The sequence below is a fragment of the Haplochromis burtoni genome, unplaced genomic scaffold (assembly GCF_018398535.1).
Source record: "Haplochromis burtoni strain Fernald_Lab_line unplaced genomic scaffold, NCSU_Asbu1 Contig_455, whole genome shotgun sequence".
NCBI lineage: Eukaryota > Metazoa > Chordata > Actinopteri > Cichliformes > Cichlidae > Haplochromis > Haplochromis burtoni.
In genome coordinates, this window is record NW_024582816.1 from 388,195 (window position 1) to 399,447 (window position 11,253).

Consider the following 11,253-nt stretch of genomic DNA (forward strand, 5'->3'; position numbering starts at 1 on the left):
GAGAAGGCAACGTGATGGAAGGCTTTCTGAAGAAAGAACAGCGAACAGGGTAAGGATGGTCTGGCTATCAGCAGCTGTGAGATCTGCTGACATGAGGCAGCCTTCAGCTTCACTGTCTCCAGACCTGCTCTGAGGTAACGGGACATTTAACATCACAGCGACAGCACTTCCTGATTCAATAAGAAGCAAAGAGGAATGTGTGCAGGGAGTCACATGTGTTTCCTTAGCTTTAGTTCACTGTGATGAAGCACAGGCAGCACACTGACGTACCCGTGTACACTCTCTGCATCAGTGAATCAGCAGCTTACATCTGCAGGACCATCACACTGCTCCGTGTGACGTCTGCAACTCGTGGGTTCGATATCGTCCCAGAAACAATGAAAAACATCAATCACATCGCTGCAGATACACCTGCTCGCCCACAGCGCGGGAACTCTGCTGCTACGGTTTCAGAAACACAAAAATATCTGGATACATATTTAAAGTTCACTCCATATAAAGATAATGACATTGTTTACAGTTATTTATTTTTTGCCTGTCCCGTTTGGCTCTTTTTCATCAGAATTATTGTCTAAAGGCGAAGAAAGATGCCCAACGGATTTACGTTACCAAATGGACCAAATGATTCACCTTTTACTGTTTATTTTATTTTCAGTAGCTGAACACGGGACAGACTTGACTGGGGAAAAGAAACAGGAGAAAGAAAGAGGGAAAGAAAAAGAGCGAGGAAGAGGGACGGGGGTAAAGTGCAAAAACCAACAAAACCTGGGTCACCTGCTGAGAAAGAAAAAAGAGAAAACAAGCAAAGAAAAAGAGTAACAGAATAAACAACATCACAATGATATATGGGAATATGACAGTAAATACTAAATGTTAAACATTATTGTGCAGCACATAAGATCAACAGAACACAGTGTGCTTTGAGGTAGGAGCCAAAAAGGGTGTAGTTTGTGGGTGTGATCACCCGTGTGTACACCTGTGAGCATGGACGCGCTTGTTTTTTGTTTTTTTAAAAGGTTCCTTCATGTAATGATCTGCTAGAGGGTGTGGGGGGGCCACAGCCCCGTCCTCCAGGGCATGAAGCAGGTATGGAGGAGATCAAACTCCAGACATCCAGAGGCCCCCAGAACACAAGAGACCAAGGAAGACCAACAGAGGGGCAGCCGCGCCACTGTCCCAGAAAGAGCTGAGGAGAGTCCCAGATGAGGGCTCACTCAGCAGCCACGGAGCAGAAGCCAGGGGGAGTTGCAGTGACGAGCCCGTGAGCTCCGCCGGCAGCCAGCTGCGCCTGAGTGACCGAGCCCCAGGCCGAGAGGCCGAGGGCACCCCACCTCCGAAGTGGCCCGAGCGAGCCCCAGGCTCCAGGCCCCGATAAGCTGGCTGGATAAGGAGTGAGCCGGTGTGTACCTGGACGCCCATCCCCGGACACAAAGAACCACCAACGCACCGATGTCTGAGGCGTCCGCCACTGGCAGGGGAAGTGGTGGTAGAGGGAGATAGGCCTCCATACCATGGAGGTCCTGAGATGTCCCTGTTTACAGTCATTCTGATGTGCCGTGATGATCTGGATGTCTGAGTGCTGCAGGATGATGGAAGCAGGGACAGTGAAGGTTGCTCTGAGGCTGATGGGAAGGATGAGGACTGAGTGTTAGGAAAGGTTTAGAAAACAGACTTCACATATTAGAGCTTTTTATCTCACAGGAATCATAAAAAATTCAATGAAAACAAAGAAAATAATTCATTCTTCAGCTCAATAATCCAAGTAAAACACGTGTAACCGTGATTAAGCTGTGAACGGCTCTATGGTAAAAACAGAGGAGGTCAAAATGTGCTGAGACTCATGGACGTGCTACAGATCTGTCAGCAGTTAACAGTTCATGTCCTAATAATCAGTGCAGCTGTCTGCACAGCTGGATGAACGAGGTGAAGGGGGCCCACAGAGACTCTGTGACCATGGCCCCAGAGTTCTGTGTCACGGCCCTGGGCAGCAGCCCCAACCTGAAACTGGACTCAGGTGCATTTTTGCCACAAATGCATTTTACAGTATTTGTGCTGATTACAGGATCCTGACAGTCCCGATGACGCTGCCTGTGGGACCGCTGGTGTTGTGGAAGTTTGCGCTCTCTCACGGACCTCCATCTGTTATCATGCAAACATGTTTTTAAGTAAAGCAGAAAGCAGTTTGTCATTAAGTGAAATACACAAGGATTTTCCCTCTGTGAGCGTCTGATTGAGTCTGATTTAGACTGATTTAGACTGATTTGGTCTGATTTAGTCTGATTTAGACTGATTTGGTCTGATTTGGTCTGATTTGGTCTGATTGAGTCTGATTTGGTCTGATTGAGTCTGATTTAGACTGATTTAGACTGATTTGGTCTGATTTAGACTGATTTGGTCTGATTTAGTCTGAGTCTGATTTAGTCTGATTTAGACTGATTTGGTCTGATTTGGTCTGAGTCTGATTTAGTCTGATTTAGACTGATTTAGACTGATTTGGTCTGATTTGGTCTGATTGACTGATTGTCTGATTTGGTCTGATTGAGTCTGATTTGGTCTGATTTGGTCTGATTTAGTCTGATTTAGTCTGATTTAGACTGATTTAGACTGATTTGGTCTGATTTAGTCTGATTTAGACTGATTTGGTCTGAGTCTGATTTGGTCTGATTTAGACTGATTTGGTCTGATTTGGTCTGATTTGGTCTGATTTGGTCTGATTTGGTCTGATTTGGTCTGATTTGGTCTGATTGAGTCTGATTTGGTCTGATTTAGTCTGATTTGGTTTGATTTGGTCTGATTGAGTCTGATTTGGTCTGATTGAGTCTGATTTAGACTGATTTAGACTGATTTGGTCTGATTTAGACCTCAGCAGGTATTTAAGATGTTTCAGCATAAAGACTGAAAACAGAGCCGACAGCTGAAAAATGAACACGTCTGCTGTAAATCCAGGTTTTCTTTCATGTGCCAACATAAACGTGCTGTAATGAATCCTCTGCTGTGTGCTGAGAAACAAAATGAATTTAAGCCTTTGATTTCCACACAGTAAGGTCAGAGGTCGCGCTGCGTCCCCATTGAAGTACAAATCCAGCAGCCGGTCACTGTGAAGATGAAGCACCCTCCTCCTCCTCCGCCTCCCGCTGTGAAACATCCCTCTTTGTCTCTCTTTGTCTCTCGTGTCGCCTCTCGTGTGCTGATGCAAACCACTCGAAGCTCTGGCCCAGATTAAAGAGCGCCGTTCTGGTGAAAGGAGGAGGCCTTTATTTTTAGACGGTCATGTTTAATGAATGACCTCGCCGCGAGTCCCGGGCTCGCCGTATGAAAGTACAGAAGGAGAGCCCGCTGTGCTCTCACCGCCAATCCACACGCCTCAAACACGACAAGACGGAGCGATGACCCGAAACCAGAGAAGCTGCTGATCTCCAGCCAATCAGAGAGACTCGTGGTCTGATACCTTCAGACTGTTGTGATGAAGAGAGGAGCAGATCACGTGATTCTGATGTGGGAGTTATTCTAACAGCGTCCTTCATTATGAATGAGCTGCTGAGCCTCTTCTGGTAATTTTATTTTTACGTCTTTTAGATGTTTTTGTGTCTCATTGTGCGCTCTGACCCACAGCCACGACGTTTCTGACCACCAATACAAGAACAGCACATATCAGAGCGAGACACACAAACTCCACACAATGAGCCTGTGGTTCATTTTTCCTTTTTTACTTCCACTTTCACCCTGTTGGTTTGTTTTAGGCGCTCAAAATGACCCAATCAGGGTTAAAACAGATGTTTTGGGTTAAATCATGTTATAACCTTCAAACAACGCCCTGACATCTGAGAAACTTCCGAAATGATTATTTGCCATCCTGAGAGCAGCTCAGTATTTATGTCTGCTCATTTGTTAATAAGACCTGAAATTTACGGTCGTTTTGTGATTGATTTCAGTGTCTGTGTGCTCGTTTTGTGCATCTGTCCAGCCAGTTATTGGTTGTTGTGCACCTCTTCACGGTCCTGTAATAGTTTGGGCTTGAAGCCCTCAGACTCACTATAGTCGTCTTCTGAACTATAAACAGTGACGATGATAAAATTGGAGCAAACGTTGCATCAGCTCTGATGAGGGAACAAAGGACGTCCAAACAGACACAAAGCAGTCGCTGAGTTTTCTGCGAACATCTCATCAGCTCCTCTCCAGCACCTGAAAGCTTCTGTGTGTATCTGTCTCTGGAAATGCTAATTGGATACCAGCCTGTCTGAACTCGTGTTTCCAGCTTGGTCAGAAATGATGTTCAGAGTTCACAGGAGCAGCAACGATGAGGTCACATAACAACACTTTGTGCTTTTGGAGCACTTGGACATGGAGGGTTATCGTCCAGCATCTTTTGGATCATTGTTGTTTGGTTTCACTTTTTAACTGTTTAGTTTAAACTAAAATCACTGTTTTGATCTCACTGGTTCTTAGAGGTGTTTGGTCCGGGATAATAAAGGTTTCGTCTCTCTTACATTAACTAACACTGACGTTGAAAAATGATGCGCTGGGAGACAAACGGCTGAGATTGTTTTGTGTTTGTGATCCAGGACTGTGGCCCAGCAGGCCTGTTTGCTGCCATATAACCGTTTAAATTGAGCTGAGGTAAGATATGTTTATAATTTTATATTATATTTAATATGTTAGTTTAAACCTCAGTGTAAGGTTTCTTTACTGCAGCTGAGGGAAAGATCCACACAAAGATTTCTTTCTTTAAACAAAGCAAAGTCTGTCTTTGACTCAGTAAAACCAGCAGCTGTTAGCTCGTGTTTCTAAATCAAACTAAATATTTAAAAAACATTTAAAATAAATAAATATTCATTTCTTTGGAACCTTATCTAATGCGACTTTTAGACGTTCTTATCAGTTAGAAATAATCTCCAGCAGAACTGTAGAGCTGAATAGAACAGCAGATTAACAAACTCCACGATCACTGGACAAAAGACATCATTTAATTTTGACTGCATCACTTTTATTCCTTGTATTGATCCTGCATTAATAATAAAAAGCTTATAACATGTACTGGAGATAAAAAGTTGTGCTTCTTATGGATCAGTGTCCTTGTAGCAGTGAAAGTTAACACCTGCACCTGGTTACCTCTCTCTCTGCAGCGCCCCCTGGTGTGGATACTTCAGTTTGCAGGCTGATCATTAACCAAATTAAAGTCTGTATCATATGAAAACATCAGAAATGAGAAGTTTATAAATGTTGTTCTGTAGTCAGTAGAAAGGATTTCCGGCTCTGGTTGCATTCTTGTTCTGACTCGCTGAGATTAAAGTTCAGTTTAAAGAATAAAGAGGCTGAAACAGTGATGGAGAAACAGGGTGAAACTGCAGACAGTGGAGGAAACAGGCTGCAGGTGTGTTTCCCTCCTTTGTTGATGCTGATTTGTGCCTGTCCATCATTTCTGAGCTGCTCCATGTTAAACTGACGTAACGTTGTTTGTGTTGATTTTTACACAGCAGATGTTCCTGTCAGCGAGGCGATGATACGATCTGCAGGAGTTCATTTCATTTCCATAAATTTTCACTTTTTTTGAAGATCTGTTTCCCGTCTGCCTCCACTCAAACCAGGTTCCTCTCTTTGATTTCTATAACATGACTTATCCTCAGCGCCATGACTTTAGGTGAGCTTATTGTTAATGACGTTAGAGAGCAGAGGAACCATGAATCATATCCTCTGGACTTACTGTTACTGTACAGTCTTCTTCATCATCATCACATTTTTCTTTCAAGCAGCAGCAGAAGCCGATGAATCACCTGTGATGACCTGATGCTTACAACACTGAGCAGCACTAAGTCCACTTCTGATATCTCAAAGTCGTCACTCAGAGCATCACTTCTGCACAGTTTGTTTCAGGATCCTCCACAAATACAACCATAACATTAGTGATATGTATAAAAACACACGTCTCTGTTTGCTTCCATAATCATCTTTCAGTGATTAAAGTCCATGTCAAGCAAACCTTCTGAGAGGAAACCACGTGAGTGAAAGTCACGGCCAGGCTAACCCACACGGGGATCCAAAGCAAACGTCTGAGCTCAGGTGGCTGCTGAGGCATCCAGGAACCAGGGCGAGCCTCAGACATGAAACAAACTCTTATCTGATTCATCAACTGACGAAAAATCAACCGCCAGCCAGTCTGATGATTAAGTAGATGTAATTTTTTATAGTGCAAAGTTTGTTGATTTTAATGTTTCTTTCAGATTTTGAAAAATACAGGAAAAGTCCGAACATGTGGAGGTGCAGCACTGTGATGTGAAGCCACATAATCTTGTTTTAAGTTAAACGATCTAATGGTGAGAAACCACGACGGCAGATAATGAGACATTTTTAAAGAATCTTTGCTTAAAAATATGTTTGTCATTCATGGTATGAACTTGATTTAAACTGTTTCTGGTCGAGTTTCCTTGATATATTATGAATATGTGTAGATGAGATAGAGTCAAGATGTCTGTGAGTGTCAGGAAATGTATACATGAGGGATCAAAGAGAGGTGTGAAGTGGATCAGAAAGAAACAGCACAGCATCATCAGAGTAATCAATGGAATATTTTCCACTCTGGGAAGATGATCAATAATCTTGTGAAATGTTCCACTGTAGCCAACAGCGATCATGTGACGGGTTATTAGGATGAGTTCCTGATGACTTCAAACACAGAGAAACAAAAGCAAAGCCATTTTTATCAAACACAAATGACAACAAATGAAAATACTGTTGTAAATAACTCAGAGAAATGTACAAAAATACTGATTTTGACTTACGACAGGACCGACATGGGTAAATCGGGAGCTGTAGTTCATGTTCCACTTCAAACTGGTTTTGGACTGACTTTGTATGGAAATGAGCAGCTGCACACTTAATAAAATGCTCCCTCCAGCAATTACGCATCTCTCTGAACGCTGTGTGAATGTTTAGGGTGGATGTGGAGGGGATAATATCCTCATCTCCTCTGTGAAGGACATGAAGCATTTTCCTCCTGCATGTTTGCAGGAATGTTCTCAGTTCGACACCACGACTGAAACACATACGAGCCTTCAGACCTTCAGCGGCGGCGGCTCAGATGCTTCGTGTAAAACATGTGGCGAGCAGGATTTATCCTCCCATCTGCACCACACACAGCCGTGTGTGAACTGTAATGTGATTACTGCACATGTCATGTCAGTTTTCATCCCGATCTGGACAACATGCTCATAATTAATCTTGGCATAAATCGGGACTTTGGCAGCCTGAGCCTGGCGCACACACACACACACACACACACACACACACACACACACACACACAGGGTTTAAGCACCTCTCAGGACGACACGTTGACTTACATTCATCTCCTGGAGATTTTAACACCAAAGTTTAAACTGAAATATTTTATATGACATCTTTACATCATGGTTACATTTTGTTCTCAAATGAAAGTGAAGCGCTAACACCACGAGTAATACAAATACGCACACAGCATGCAGCTCAGACACTCCTGATAATCACTGATGCCGCCAGTCTGGCTCCCACTTACGTCATCACGCCATCGCCTTTACTCATAACATAAAAACATGTTGTTACATGACATGGTTACATATTTTCACAACAAATAATCCTAATAGAAGAAACTTTGCACGAGGTGATGAATCAATAAAAAGCCTGAATTAGAATTAATTACAGAATGAGTCAAACACAGCCCGTCTGATATTTGACAGCAGATTTAAGCCACAGATGAACTTTGATGATGAAGAAATGCTGTGAAGATTTGTTGGAGTTTAATGGTTAAATCAACAAATAACTGTTGGTAAAAACATAAACAAAGGAAGAATGAAATGTGATTGGAAGCAGCAGCAGGACAGTGTTGGCTCCTCGACATCGAGCTGGATGCTTCAGAGATGCTGTGGTTAGTGAGGAGCGCCTGTTTCACTGCTGCTGTGCAAATGTCTTTAAATATTCAAAGCCTGGAGAGAAGAAATGCCCGGGACTATGCTTTGCTTCTTATCATTAAAATATATTAAAGTGGGCATGAAACACATATACGGGTAAACTTTTACCAGCCTGCTCTCAAAACTGTCACAGATTTCGCTGTTTGTGAAGCTGGATTTCAAAAAAGTCTTTAAAATCAGTTGTGAGAACATGTGCAGCGCCATCTTGTGCCAGTTCCTGTTAGCTGAGCTGAAACTTTAAACACTGATTTTTTGAAGTCTTCATTACTTCTCAGATCACTGGTTTATTGTCAGCTTCTTTTCTAATGTTTAAACTTTATTTTGGGACAAAGCTGCCAAAACTTTGAAACAGTTTTCATTTGATTCAACTGGCTGTGCAGCACAGGTGTGTACAATGATGTCATGGTGTATTTATATCACGTGCTTCCCTGTCACATGATTCTCCCGTAAGTGTTTCTGGTTATCTCCATGTTGGAGCGTGCTGCCGTCTTGTGGCAGTGTGTTAGCGGTCTCTGAAAACTAGCCTACTAGCGGTTATATGAGATCAGAACGATGCCACCTTAAAATCAAACTGAAAAATAATGTAAGCGAAAACAAAAAAATTAGTTTCAATTAATCGTTTTTCACTATCAAATTTTTTTTCACTTTCAATACAAGATTTTTCAGTTTCATTTATTTCAGTTACATTTTTTTTTCAGCTTCAATATTTTTTTCAGTTTCATTTCAAGGCGGCATCCTTCTGATCCCATACCGTTACGGCTCTGCACTACGTTTAATTTGTGGGCGTGGCCACTGTCCGTTAGCAAAGGCTGGAGCGTGTCAAAAAGAGCGGAGGAGCAGTTTTTGAATTTTCTACACATGCGCACTGTGGATAATCCCCTGAGGTTTGAACGGTAGCTGCGTAGAGATTGACAGACCACGTGACTTTCGCGCATTGCATGCCGGGTGCTAGTGGCAAAACAATCAAAGCTTTTGCACAAACGCGCTTCCACTTAATGAGATCGGTTATAATTCTTACACGCATGCGCAGAAACGCGAGGCAGCTGCTGAGTTTGGGCTGATTATAGTTTATCATTTTAATGAATTATGATACAGAGGAGTCCGCGGGAAACAGCTTCATCACGTCATCACTGCAGGTAACGAGCATCACAGTTATCGTTTGTTTCTCTGGTGTGTAGCAGGTGCAGCGGGTTCGCAGAGGGCTTTTCAGCAGGTTTACTTGCAGTTTTCAGTTCAGCTTTGCTAGTTTCAGTCTCTTCATCACTTTATCATGAGCAGGCAGCTGGACGTGTCATACAGACGTCCCAGTGTCAGGAAACAAACGCACCCCTCGCTGTGACTGTGACCTCAGGGTTGACCAAAACTGATCAGCTCTACATAGTTTGGGTTTTCATTGAGCTCACTGTAATAACACTACAAGTACATTTACTCAAGTACTGCAGAGTGAAAGTAACTTGCACTACATTTACTTTAGTTACATGAGAATGTGTAAATATTGAACATGAGGCTGTAAATCAGAGCACACAACAGTGCGTTTACAAGGAGAACGACTGCAACGTGTTCAGCAGCAACATACAAAAAGTCACATTAATGCAGGACTTTTATCTGTACTGGAGTATTTTCTATATTGTGGTATTACTGCATTTACTGCCTGAATGTCTCTTCTGCTGTTCAAGTTATTTGTTTTGAAAGTAAATTTCTGAGCAGCATATTTGATCTTTAAATCTCGTGTTGATTGTTTGGTGAACAGAAGCGAAACAAAACGTGTCACAGTCCAAAAACTGATGGAGTCACATGTCTGTGCATTTGGTTCAGTGTGACTGGAGAACAGTGGAATAGTTTGCAGTAAAAGTCACAGTAATCAAAGTATTTTTACTTAAAGCTCGCTGTGTGTATTTTGACATCAGACGTTCTCACCGTGGGAACGTCGGACGTGCGGCTCACCTGTGAGGAGCTGTGGTGGATTTTTGTCGAGGTAAATCTCACGATGGCTGGATGTCGAGCAGAGCACCAGGTCAGTGTGAACACACACACACACACACACACACACACACACACACACACTGTTGTACCATTGTGGTTCAGATGAATCAACACATTCTAAACCAACACTGGCCCGTTATACGAATGATTTGATTTTGTGTGTGTGTGTGTGTGTCGTGGGTATGGAGTGTGTGTTGTTGAACAAGCCCTGCCTGTGTCAGCTGATCGCTGTGTCAGCTGATCGCTCTGTCAGCGTGCTGGAGCATCAACAACGACGCTTTTGTCACCGCTGACGACACGAACAGCCGCCTAGAATCACCATGCTCGCTTGCTCTGTGTCTCTCTCTCGCCGGGGCTGCAGATTCGCGGAGAGCATCGTCCGTTAATCCCATTGTCACCTGAACGCCACAAACCTCTGTCACACCGCGGGGCGTGGGGGTCAGGCAGCTGTGTGGCGATGGCGGCGTTTTGTTTGTCGGTCATTATCTGCTCGTGCAGGAAGAAGAGGATCAGTTTCTGCTTTGAGTTTTTGAAACAACAACACGTTCACAGCTTTACAAACTGTTTGGAGACAGAAGTATAAACATGTTTGATTTCACTTTTAAAAGAAACCAGATTTGATTCTAAAGATCGAAACTTGAGTCTAGTTTTACAAGCTTGAATCCTCGTTTCCATCTTTCATCAGTTTAGTTCTGTTTCCGTCATTGAACCTGATTCATTAGATTTTATTCCTGTGCCATGAATTTAATCTCATTCAGCTGATTTCTGCAAATCCAGCACGTAAACATTTAAACCTGTTTCAGAGGCAGAAGTCTTTTTACCTCGGACATCCTCAGTGAACTTCCTTTGGTCTGGGACCAGTCTGAGTCCAGGTCTGGGAAACTGGGTGATATCGCAGGAAATTCCTGCACTAAATAACAGCATTTTAATAAAGTTCAGGCCTGCAGGCCGGAGGAGACGTGGAGGCTCCGAGCTCCCTCTGCTGCTCCAGGAAGGCTCACAAACACAAACAGACTTCAGAGATGTGAAGGAGAAGAAAAAAGAAACAGCTTAAAATAAACTTCAGTCCCAGCGACGGTCGTCACCAGCCTTAATCCTCAGACCACACCGATGTTGTACACTGAAGCGTCGGGCAGTTTCAGGACGCTCGGCTCAGAAGATGTTTGTGAAGAGTGAGAGAAGAACACAGACTGTGGAGACACGAGGAACGAAACCATCTGATGGACCTGCAGGTGAGTCTCAGACCGTACGGATCATCTGTGGAAGGCACGTTAAAAATATGAATTTCAAGCGCTGATACATAAAACAGAAGGTCGGGACCAAAAACCACC

General features: G+C 43.3%; 1 long non-coding RNA gene across 1 annotated transcript; it reads left to right on the forward strand.

The window, feature by feature from the left end:
- The first annotated feature begins 4,208 nt into the window (after positions 1-4,208).
- LOC121812180 lies at positions 4,209-6,886 on the forward strand. Its single transcript, XR_006052905.1, has 3 exons — positions 4,209-4,617; positions 5,475-5,585; positions 5,751-6,886. It is a non-coding gene; the product is annotated as an uncharacterized LOC121812180 (long non-coding RNA).
- Positions 6,887-11,253: the final 4,367 nt, after the last annotated feature.